Source organism: Triturus cristatus, chromosome 5_2 (assembly GCF_964204655.1).
Source record: "Triturus cristatus chromosome 5_2, aTriCri1.1, whole genome shotgun sequence".
NCBI classification, from domain to species: domain Eukaryota; kingdom Metazoa; phylum Chordata; class Amphibia; order Caudata; family Salamandridae; genus Triturus; species Triturus cristatus.
Genome location: NC_140588.1, coordinates 517,118,093 through 517,130,989, shown reverse-complemented (window position 1 = coordinate 517,130,989; position 12,897 = coordinate 517,118,093).

Genomic DNA, 12,897 nt, shown 5'->3' with positions numbered 1-12,897 from the left:
GTAGCATCCCATAGCAAACTGCAGTGTCCCGGGGGTGGGCTCCCTGGAACATTGCTGGAGGCGGCCCTGGGGGGCGGCGTTTCCCAGAGGGTAAACAACGTTTACCATGAAACTTTTTCCCCGAAGGGAATCACAATGCGGTTGTTAGAACGACCGCGTTGTGATTCCGCATACCATTACTCCACAAGTCAGAACAACGACTTGCGGGGGGGAAGGTGTTGGATTTAAAATCCAACACCTTCCCTAGTGTCCGCACAGACTGGAGTTGGAATAGTAAATTATACTATTCCAAAATCCAGCGCCCCCCCCCCCCCTCCGCAAGTCGTTGTTCCGACTTGCGGAGTAATGGTATGCGAAATCACAACGCAGTCGTTGTAACGACCGCGTTGTAAGTCCCTGCGGGGAGAAAGACTGCGGGATGACAACATAGATTCTTCCCAGAGCCATGGAGGGTTCATCGTCTTGAAAGCCACGGGGAGGTGGTTGTCCCCTGGGCAGTGTGGGGGGCTCTAGCCCCCTCACACTACAGTTCCCAAAATAGCCCCGGGGAGGTGGCAGTTCCCAGGGCTCCGGGTGAGCCTTGTGGCCCCCCACATTTAATCATTACAGCCCGGGGAAGTGGCGGTCCCCATGCCTGGGGGTCCGCAATGGACCCTGCATTTATTTAATCTGTGCCCTGCAGAGGTGGCTCAAACTCCACCTCACTACATTTGTAAAGAGAGCCCGGGGAGATGGCCGTCCCCAGGGCTGAGGGGGCCCAAATGACCCCCGCCTACAATGAATTTCGCCCCACAGAGGTGGTGGTCCTTGGGATACGGGGGCCAGCTCAGGTCCCTGCATCTATTTAAATAATTGCCCCCGGGACCTGGCCCACCCGAGGGCCTAATTAAACAAAGCACGGAAGCCCTTTTACATTTTCAGCAAGATTCTCACACCTTGCGCTTTTCCCGGGCACTCTGGACCAAGAGCTACCTTTCTGCCAGATTTGGTGTAATTACGCTCAGCAGTACGGGCTGTAGCTGTGTCAAGTTTCCTATGGAAATTATTATGGAAAAAATGCGTTTTAGGACCCCCCTATTTTCTTAGTCCCTGCTTGATGAAACACCCCGAAACTATCAATGCAACAGCTGAATCGAGCGGGCCATTAGTTTTGAAACTTTCGCAAAGATTCGTCAAACGGCACCAAAGATGTTGGCAAAAGAAAAAACGCTTTTTGATCAGAAAGAAGGTCCTGGCGACGCCAATAGGTAATATATATATTTATATATACACATAAATATTACCATAGGAAAATGTTTTTTGTTTTGCCAGTAACTTTGGTACCATTTGATGAATCCTCACATTTTCAAAGCTAGCTTGCCACTCAATTCAGCTGCTCTCGTAAAGATTTTGGGGAGATCTGTCAAGCAGGGGCTGAGAAAAAGGGGGGTTTCAAATCGCTTTTTCGTCATGTCAATTTCCATAGGGCCTTTAGACAAGGATACAGCCCAAACTGCTGAATGGAATTACACCAAATTTAGCAGAAATTTAGATGTTGGTTCAGGGAAGTGTCTTTTTGTGATTTGGTGTAAATCTATGCAGTAGCTGAAGAGTTATTGAAAGAAATTTCCAGTGATAGATAGAGGGACGCAGAGGATCTGGGACCTCTCCCAAAATTGTGCTGTGTTTGATTGAGTGCCAGCACTTCAAATCAGGAAGTGTTGGCAACAATCTTGTGACTCGTCTTGAACTGAGTCACAGAAACAAAGTAAAATAAAAAAGAAAAGGGGCAGGGTAGAAACACTCTGACCCCCTAGGCCTCTTGCCTGTGCGGACCGCCATCCCCCCAGGGCTTCCTCCTGCTATGTCACTGGGTGCCCATCCCAGGGACATAGCTGTTTGCTAGGGCTTAGCAGGAGCTTTACCGCTCCCACCAAGCCTTAACAAACACTCCGCTTCCAGCAAGTGGGAGCTTTTACATATGCTCTTGCTTGCTAGAAGAGGAGCAAAATTGCTTTCACATACAGGGAGCTGTGTTTTTAGCAGCTCCATGTGTGTGAAAGCAATCCTGGCCCCCACAGGAAATCGGGAGGTGGTAGGGACCGCCGGGGCCTTGAGGCTCCCCCGCTGTACCCATCAGTTGTTAGTGGGTGCCCTGGGTGGGATCAGGACACCCAAAATAGAGGTCAGGTATCGGGGGATAGGGTTTCTGGGGCTGAAATTGGCAGGGAGCTGGGGAATGGGGTTCCCAGGACTTAAATCGGCTCGGGAGGTGGACCACTTGGCCCCCTCCCTTTAATTTTAAAATATGAAAGAAAAAACAAAGGCCTGGGCCCCGTGGGAGGGGGTCCCCGGGGTGGAAATTGGCCCGGGAGTAGGGTCGCTTGGCCCCCCCTCCCTTGATTTAAAAATAAAGCAATAAAAATAGTTGGGCCCTGGAGGATGGGGTCCCTGCGTCCGAGATCAGCCCAGGCCAAGGGGGCCACGTGGCCACCTCTCCCCTAATATATATATATTTTTTAAAGCCAGACTGACCAGTCACCTGAGACCCCCCCCTTTTGCCACCAATCTGCTATTGCCCCTGCTGGCGCTCAACTGGTTGGGGGATGAAGTCCCCTTGCTGCACAGGTTCCTTTGGTGGTTAACAACCCCTCCAGTTACCTGCAGTAAGGCCCAAACAAAGGGATTGCTGAGAGGGGTCCTTCTGCTCCACTCTGCAAACATGCCCACTACTGATTGGGAGATGAAGTCCCCTTGAATGCTGAGGTTCCTTGGTGGCAGGAACCCATCCTGTTACCTCCAGTAAGTTCCACACAGCAGGATTGCTGAGTGTTCTTTGGGGGCCACACCCCTTTATGTGCCACTCTGCAAACACACCTCCTGGTGAACAACTGGTTCAGGGATGAAGTCCACTTTACTGCTTTGGGTCCTTGGGGGCCAACTACCCCTCCTGTTACCTCCAGGAAGTTCCACACAGCGGGATTGCTGAGAGATTGTCAGCAGCCATGCCCCCTTTCTCCACCACTCTGCAAACGCACCTCCTGGGACACTACTAGTTGGTGGATTAAGTCCTCTTGGGTCTTGATGGTCCTTAGGGGCCAACTACCCCTCCTGTTACCTCCAGTAAGTCCCACACAGCGGGATTGCTGAGAGGTCTTTGGAGGCCATGCCCACTTTCTTTACCACTCTGCAAATGCGCCTACTGGTGCAATATTGGTTGGGGGATGAAGTCTTGTTGGATGCTGAGGAACCTTGGGGTCAAGAAGCTCTCCTGTTTGCTCCAGTAAGTCGCATTGAAGCTGGATTCCAGAGAGCTGGTCGGAGGCCCCGCCGCCTTTCCTTACCACTCTGCAAATGCGACTAAAAAATTTCACTTAAAAACACAAAGGTTGTGGGGGACGTTATATTTTGGAAATAGAATTTTTTTTAAACTTAGAAATTCACTTAAAAAGCCAACGGTTACAGGGGCGTAATAGTTAGGTTCAGATTTCACTTGTACAAAACCAGTGAAATTCAGCAGGTACAGTTTCCTGAGCTAACTATAACTTATGCCCCCGCAATGCATTGCTTATGACCTCACATATTACATCACTCATGACATGGTCAGTGATATTACTGATGACATCACTAATGACATCTCAAATGACATCACTGAGGACATTACAGAAGATATCATCATGTGAGTGTAAGTGTTTTTAAGGGTTTATGGGTGTTAAACATTTACTAACCTACTACAAAAGTTAAATTAGTATACTAGGTGCACTACCACTTTAAATTATCTGATTTCAGGTGTCTCCGATTGTTAGGTCCTGATGAGACCTCCTATTGTATGAGAGGTTGAAATGACATTGATACACTTGTAAAACAAACCAATGTACACAGCCTTCATGATTGTTACTGAAGGCTTGTGAATATTAGTTGTTTATTGATTAGATGGGCGTTTTTGTATTTTTGAAACCTTAGCATATGTCACAACCTGTCATTTGTGTATATAGGTTCTAATTTCACTTGGGACACCTTACACCTCTTTTCTGTTTTTACAATAATTTGCTATATAAATAATAATGCATTTTGCTTGTTGGGCTTTCTGACTCTTTTTTTGAGTTTGTGCATCTTCTCCTATATTTAGTGCCATTGTGCTCAATGAATACCATTATTCTAAGTACCATTGTTACTGTTTCATTTTTCCACAGGTACCATTGTTTTTTTTTTATATATATAGCAATCTCAGGGACTGCTTGCGGTATAGAGTGCTATAGACCTCACTTGTTTGCTTCACCTGTGTTTTTTACTAAGTGGAACTCTGCTGCACCTTATTTTCCCACATTCCGTAATATTCTTAATGCTCAATGCCCATTAAAGGCAGCAAGTGCAGGGTGAGTCTACATGGATCTAAAATTCCAATGTACTCTGCCTGCACAAATATTCGATTTCATTCAATTTGAGTTGGGCAGAAAGCATGGACGTCAATTCCCCAAAATGCCTGGGGTAGCGGAAGTGACATCACACACCATTTGACCCTTACTTTCGCTCATACACACACTCTCTCTTACAGAACATGCATTTAAAAGCATGTTTTACTTACCTCAGCTGCCAGGTATGGTTAATATTCCTGCTAACTATACTCCATTTTTATACCACACTAATACTAAATAATATGGTATTATTCACTATTAGTGTAATAGCATAACTGACTGAAGACAATGAAAGTGGTGCCTCAACCAACATCCAATAGGACGAGCTGCCTCTGTGTTCCTGCCACTGTCTTAGCCACCCCTGAGGTCAGGGGTCGCAATGGCAGTACCAGGGGTCGCACAGGGCAAGCCCAGGGTCGCATCTGCGACCTCTGGTGGTCGCTAAATGAGTTCATGGCAGAAAGGTGTCCGGGGTTCCACACCCAGTCTGATTGTGAGTACTTGAGTTGCAGACTTGCAGTTGCACCCGGTCCTTCTTTCTCTGTTTCCACACAGGAATAACGCCCTCGAAATGCAGGAGGAATCCATTTGTTGTTGAAAAGGGCTTAAATATGAGACTCTGCAGGCAAAAAAATGGGCCAGTAGATCCAGTCGATGCATGTTAGTTCCCTTCGGAAGGTCAAGAACTTTAGGGGAGGAATTACCAGCGGAAATCAGTGCGTCCTGCCCCGGTAACAGCACATATCAGCGATTCGAAACCTGCCCCCGACACGTGGACTCGTAATACCCACTAGGGGTAGGTCTCAAGCCTGGAATAAACAGGTACACATGGCAGAAGAGCATTCAGGAAGTTGTTGGAAATCTGTCACTCCAAGGACCTGAAAGATGGACTTGCTAATCTATAACGAAAGCAGAGCACAAAGGAGTATTTAATAGCTGGTAAGCAAATTAGAGCGCCCTGGTAGGACAGCCTTCCACTACTATAAAAGCGAAATTGTGTCCAAGCATAAATCGAGCCAGTCTTATGTGTGTCGCTGCAATTTATTCTTACAAAAGAAAATCATAAAATATGGCTTTTATTGCTTCTTTTTCAGACAGTTAGGGATTTGTTTTTAAAGATAATGCAACGCATTATGTTGTATTTCAGTTCGCTGTCACGAGGCTTTGCTGCCTGTGATGAATAATTCATGCTGTGTTGTATCAATATTTCCTGCTTTTGGTGTCTGTATTACTCCTGTTTGCCGAGTGCTTTTGTGTGACTGGCGTATTGAGCAGCAAATGAAAGACATGTATCACAGCTGGACTTTATGGTCCAGGCGCGCCTCTCGTATTAGCGACTCAGGCACGCGAGAAGCAGCCTTGTCAAAGGTCGGTGCAGACTTCCATCAACACTCATTGGATGACGAAAAGGCGGAGGTTTTCAGGGTCCGCGATTATATTGTGCAAAAAATAAATATATATGCTGCCATAGATATCTGATTTCTGCTGTCTACTGTTCATGTTAGAAAAACAGATTCTCAGAATGAAACGCTAGTTCTCGTTTTGCAAGTTTAAACTTCAGCTGCAAGAATGCTTTGTGCCCTCTCTTTCACCTTGGCTCCTGGCTTTAGCAGCAGGTCTTATGAGGTCACAACTCAGCTGTAGTAACTTACTACATTTGAGCAGCTATTTTGTCATTGTAAGTAACTATAGACGTCATAACTGAACTGCAAAAAGGAAATTGGAACAGGCTTCTATATAGGGGTTGCAGGCTCCCATGTATTAAATATCAATTACAACATATTGATTTTCTTGTTCATTTACATGTTGAGAGTGTTATGCTTCACACGCTTAGTCATTTCCTATGTAACAAATACTTCAAGGCACAGACAACACTGTTTGTGTCTGGCCTAACCTGTGTGTGGGAGAATAGCATAACATTACATTGCCTCCTTATGAGTGGGTGTGATTCTGTGTGCCTTCAGGTGTCTCTACAGACTAATCCAACTACCCTTCATTGGTCCCCCCTTCCCTGGGAGCCCCAACTCTGGTTCACAGTTCGAGAAAATGTCTACAGGTGCAGATGGTGCCCTCCCCCCTGCCCTCACCTGTTTGGTCTTAGCACTCAGACTCTCATTCCTAGTTTGTAGGAGCAATGCGATGCCGAATTCAGCCCTCCTGCAGCAGCGGGATATCACCAGTCACCGGAAACTTCCAGGTGGCACATGGCAGTCTTCCAGAGAGCTGCGTGGTGGCTGGCCGAGCAGCATGTTGCTCAAAGGTCAAGGCAGGAGCGGAGGCTTCTATCAGTAGACCTCTTTGGGGCAGCTGGCAGGGTCATGATTCACTCCGACACTTTGGTGGGTACTTGACTGACAGCGCGGCTCACTCTGACACTCAGGCGGGTACTTGAATCCCAGCACAGCTCACTTGGACAATTCGGTGTGCACTTGACTCATAGCGCACCGCACTCCAATAGTTCAATAAGTGCTTGGTGCTTCTTTTTGAGCGTGACGGCTAAATGCCCCCATATTATGATTCCTTGGGAAGGCGGACATCAGGTGCTATCTTCAGCTTGCAGTGCCTCGAGAAAATGACCTTGAGTGTTCACAAGGGAACCCAGGGAGTACCTCTCTGTTCACTTAGAACCTGATTTAGATCTAGGTGGACGGGTTACTCTGTCACCACAATGAAATATAAATCCCATAGGATACAATATGATTTATATTTAGACAGACAGGATATCCATCACCGTTGTGACAGAGTAACCCGTCCGCCGAGGTCTAATTCAAGCCCATAGTCTTTTGGACTGATCCCATCCCAGAAGCACAATTGGGCAGCGCTGTGTTCACACAGCCCAAGGTGGAAAGCATAGGCCCCAGTGGGAGCGTATCCTGCTTCAATCAGAACAATCACACAGGCATACACCTCCAAGTGCTTAGGTCGCTACAATGGGGATAAGTCACGAAGATTGCATTGCTTGGCCCAGCAGTAAAGCAATTCCTTCTGCACCCTTGCTTAGCGAGTTTCTGTCAGACAGATCCTAGCATGGGTCAATTATGGCAGTCCCTTCGAAGATCAACTCCTCCTGCAGCGTTAGCACTTCCTTCCTTTGCTCACAGGGCATTTCAGTAATTCTTCCTTCAGGTCTGACTCCAAGCGATGTTCCTCACCTCGGGGGCATTGGTTTTCAGTGAAACATCAACACTTGGCTGCATAGTTATCTCAGAGTACTCTAAAGAGTAAACCCTCTGTGGTAGAAGAGACCACAACAATGAATGATGACGGGTTATGGGCTCCCATCTCTACACCAAATTCACAGAGATATGATGTCTAGTCAAGGTCTGCTTCCTTTGAACCAGTTTGGGTCACTTCCCCTTTCAGGTGTTTTGGCCAGGCCACCATCCAGATCTGGCCTTTTTCTACAATGCTGCTCTGCCCAATAGTATAGTCTCCACCTGGAGTGCCCACCAAAGAAGTACAAAGAGGCACAAGCAGGTTGCACCCAGCTATTTATGACCCTTCCTCACGGAGATCAGGAAAAGATCAGGAAGAGAGAAGAATTTGTGCACTTTCAAAGGAGTCCTTCCCCTAACAACAGATTTGCAAGCCTCACCCTGCAACCACTGCCACATACCTAACATCTGCTGCAGTCAGCGTAATATGTAGCTTAATTTATCAGGAAGGACCCTGGCATTTCTAAAGAAAGCCTGCCTCTCCTTTCCGCACCATAGCATCTGGTGCCCCCCACGCCCTCAAGGACGCATTACCATCTCATCAACAACTGAGAGTTTAGACGCCACAAAAGAGAAACCTTTCATCTCACCAGAAAGAGTTCTACTCTCTGGCCAGCCCTTAATAATGAACTCTTTGACCTTAATGCGATTGGAATTGGAGCTCCCTCCAGAACAGCATCCACTGCCGCTACAACCCACTCTGTACCTTCTCCTTCACTCTGTTCAAAGATTTTTCAAAACCTTTTTCAAATCATCTTTTACACTTAGAGGCAAAGCTCGGACCCTATGTACCACTGGTTGAGCATCTGATTTTAAACCAATTTGGTGTTCCAAAACTAACACAGTACCGACTTTTTCAGAAAGAACTGTGGGAAATTGGCTAATGATGGCATCAATATCTGAAGTAGTACCTGGAAAGGAGGCTTGTTAGAATCTACCACAATCTCTACAGTACACTCGCCATCCACCAGAAAGCCTTCTGGAATATCACTTTGCACCACAGGATTATCCAACCCAGGTTTTAGATAAAGTGAATTATAGTATCAAGCCGTTTGACCTCATGCAAGTGTAAGTTTAGTTAAGTTAAGAACACTGAAATCTATAGCACGTATGCTTTACATTCTCTGATTAAAGACTATTAGTCAATAGTTGCATCCATTTAAGAAAGAGATGTTATTCATAATCATAGGCACAAATGAAAACTCAATAAAATGCCTATCAGGTGTTACATAAAATATTTTAATATTTTATATTTTCTTATTAGTGGCAAAACGTCAAGATGCTTAGGAGAACTGGGTTCTCTACTTTGTCATCCATATATGAAGGTTTCTGAAGATTTTGAATGTTATGACTAGGCCCTAGTCTTTATTCCTTTTCATTCTGAAACCTTTTTCAGCTTTCCTACCCAAACATATACTTTTCCACATCTTGTGCTCTATTACAAACAGCTGCCATTTTCCATTGCGGCATGTAGACTATCAGCAAAATTGAGTAAATACAGAAAATGAGCAAGGAGTACATGTTCTGACTGGGGAGAAGTTGGGTGCATCCACCTAAAGTTCTTGCCATCCACATGGCTTTGGTCATTTTGTTCATTTATCCACCAGCCTGAGCTTCAATTTTCAGGGGCACACACATGATATTGTAATGCTGGAAAAGAGTCTTAGATAACTAGATAATTGATGGTGTTTGCCTTTCTCTGACAGCAGCACATATGGGAAGAGGGCAACAATCAGGAATGTATTCCATTCCATATGTTGTTAAATTTGTGTGTTTTATTGCGATTGAGTCAGAGATGAATGCAAGATGGAGTCAATGGATGAATAATTAGATGTATGAGTGCGAAGATGGATGACAGAGCACGTGTACGATGGCCTATTGAGTGTCTGAACCCATCAGTTGCATAGAAAGCTCTTTCATTCACAAGCCAGATCTATTGGCATTGCCAGTGCTTGTTTAAGTTATAACTCTGAGCTTCACAGCATCCCCATAAAAGTGAATTTCATGTTGTATATGCGTCCTAATTCACTGGTAATAGTTTTTCAGTCTATAGCGACTTTTAGTTACATGAGACAGGAAATATTTCTTTTTTCGTAAGGGTCAATAGAACCCAATTCAGTGTATTGGTCAGAAAACACTGCTGAATTAACAGTCGCAGAGCTGCCTCCGCTCGTCATGCACACAGCTCTGACATACCTTCGTCATAGGGCAACCCACTGTCATGTTCACACAGCACCGGCCATGCATCTCAGTGAAGGAGCTGCCTTCTGCATACATTCACCTCTGGCTGTCCATGTCATTGACAGAGCTGCCTCTAGTGGACGTTTACACACTTCTGCTGATGTGCCTAAATTTGCAGACGTGCCCTTGGCCTCTCCTCACACTGCTCTAATAATGTACCTCATTCCCACACATTTGATGATGCACCTCATTTTAGAAGTTGCCGAGTATCCATTTGTACAGCTCTCACCAGAGAACCTTCAGACTCTTCCCACTTCTCTCTGACATTAGTGCTCTGATATAGGGCAGTGTAAATTAGTACATATCCTATATTCACAGAGCAAGGCTAGTTTTCTTTCATTTATCTGTGGGTCTGCATGCTGCAGTTGATGGCCTTGGGGCCCAGGCTCTCTGTGATCTCTGTAGTGGATTACATGTCCTTGACTCCTTGGTGAGCTATTGAGACCGCTTTTCCCTGGCTGTCTGTGACCAGTGAATGACTGTGGGCTGCTTCTCGGTCACTCCTGGATAACGTGTTACGACCTTCCAGTGGCAGCGTTTCTATCGACCATGCTTGGCAGTCACACCTCCACCACTCCCGGATGATTGCTTAACATCATTTCACCATGGCTGCCAGGAGCCAGTGCATGAATGTGGATTTATTTCAACATTTATATATTTTTGAAGTTGTATACACCGCCTGCATAACCCAGAAGTGTCAGAGGGCTTTACAATAATAATTAGGTGCGTTACAGCAATGAAGACCCATGTATATTTTTTCACAACGTATAAACTACTACAACTAGTGGGACGGAAACTCTTTTTCAATCACAAAGTGATAAAGAAATAAAACACCTTAATGGAGAAATAAAAGATGTTAATCCAAAAGGTATTTCAGGAACAGAAAGAGTTTTGACCTCTTTTTTTAATGTGACAGACAAAAGGTCTGTAGAACAACAAAGAGGGGGTGTTATTTTTCGCAGGGTATGGAGTGGCGCTTACCACATAGCGTGAAATTAGCTCACATATGAATTGTGGATGGGTGCTACAGGTGAGGGAGAAACCCCTAAACCCTCAAGTCAGGACCAGGGTCCGTCTACAAACAACAACAGATCCTGTGCACACGCATATGAGTAATAGACAATATACAGTATGATGGTTATTAAAGATGAAAACACATGTTCTTTCTTGAAGTGTTGATTTAGTTGTGTGTTACTTCACAGGCCAGCCAACACGTGTTTCGTCAATGGGGTGTAAAACCATTGACTTCTTCAGGGCTGCAATAGAATAAAGTAAATCTTTGGACCTTGCAACTGGTGATACTTCCGACCCAGTGGGTCCTAAAGAAAGTTTTTTCTCAGCTTCGAAAGGTTTTCCTTTGATTCTGTGTATCTCGAATATAAGGTAATGCAATTGAATCCTCAAGACAACGTCTTATTCATGGCAATATGAGCCGCGTTTCATATCTTTTAATGGAGTATCTGTATGCCCAATCAACCGTTACCGGTGCTACGCGGTCCTGGAATCGAAAGAGAGACAGGCAGGACGTACTCGCCTGAGCTATTTATTCACGGAGGTTGGTGCCAAATTGATTTGGCCTTGCCTTGATTGGGCGTACAGATAGAAGAAGTCAAGGGTTTTACACCCCATTGACGAAACACGTGTTGGCTGGCTTGTGAAGTAACACACGATTAAAATCCACACTTCAAGAAAGAACATCTGTTTTCATCTTTAATAACCATTGTACTGTATAATGTCTATTTACTCATATGCGTGTAAACAAAAGGTCTGTTCAAATCTCTGGAGGGGTCGAGTTCCATATTTTGGGTGCACTCCAGAGAAAGGTTTGTTGTTTCTTAAATTTCGGTGGCTCTAGATTAGGGATTCAGGATTGTGAAGAGGCTGGTTACACCTGACATGGCTAGATTTTGAGCCAAGTATAGTCGGGTACAAAATTGTAAGGCTTCATGTGTGCTATCGGAAGCCATTTTGAAGATGCTTTGCCGTTGCCGTTTATTATTGAACGAGCTGCTATTCTGGCTGTATGTTTCCTTGACGTGACTCTGATGAGTAGAATCTGGTTCCTGCCAGTGGGTACCTTCTCACCCTAGCTGCCAGCATTCAGCTCATGCTTCTGTGTCACTCACCTGATGCTCATGAGGTGGTCACATGGATCTGCCATGACTGTTTGCATCCATTGAATGTAGTGGAATGCTGATCTGTCATGCTTAGTGAACCCCATAGATACCTTTACATCCAGGCACAACAATGAAATCTATGTAACATGCATGCATCCTATGCTTCCTACACTACATGCTTAGGCGCAGTGTGGATAAGAAACCAAAAATGGGTTGGGTTCACCTCCTTCCATGGAAGACATTTGATAAAGCATACATTGTATTCTGTTCTTGTAAAGTCTCAGCTTACCTTAATGACATGATCCTTTTGTCGGGAAAGGAATCATTTTGTAGGGAAAGGAAGTTTGAGTCTTGGGTCTCTTCGTTTAGATTCAAAGATATTTTTGTGTTTCTATTCAAATACAAGTTTTGCAGACAAATCCTTTACAATGGGACGCCTACAAGGAGATGATGCCAGAATGTTCAAGACCCAACGATATTTGGACCCCCTTGAGCACTTATCTTGCTCTACAGACAGATGCTAGACCCCACGGGGAAGCACCTGACCCCAGGGGACAAGCCCAACTCACCTGATTGGCTACGTCACTATTACTACACATGCCCGTTTATGGAGTGGGAGTTCTCCCCCTTATGCAAGCGGTCTCCTGCTCTACCGTATCTATTCTCTATCAAGGCAAATGGGTCTGTGCTTTAATGTTAACTATGCTGTCAGCTATGCCGTTCATTGTGTTGTCATTTAACCTGTCGTACTGTAACCAGCATGATATGCACACGCTGTGTGAGCTCTCTCCCCCTGTGATATTGTTGCTTCATTTTGTAAACACCGAATTAACTAATAAAAAAATCCTTTACAAGAGAGATTTTATAGCTTTTCATGTCTGTGCAGATTAGCAAGGCATATTTGTAAGGCAAATCCGGGGAGATGAGTTA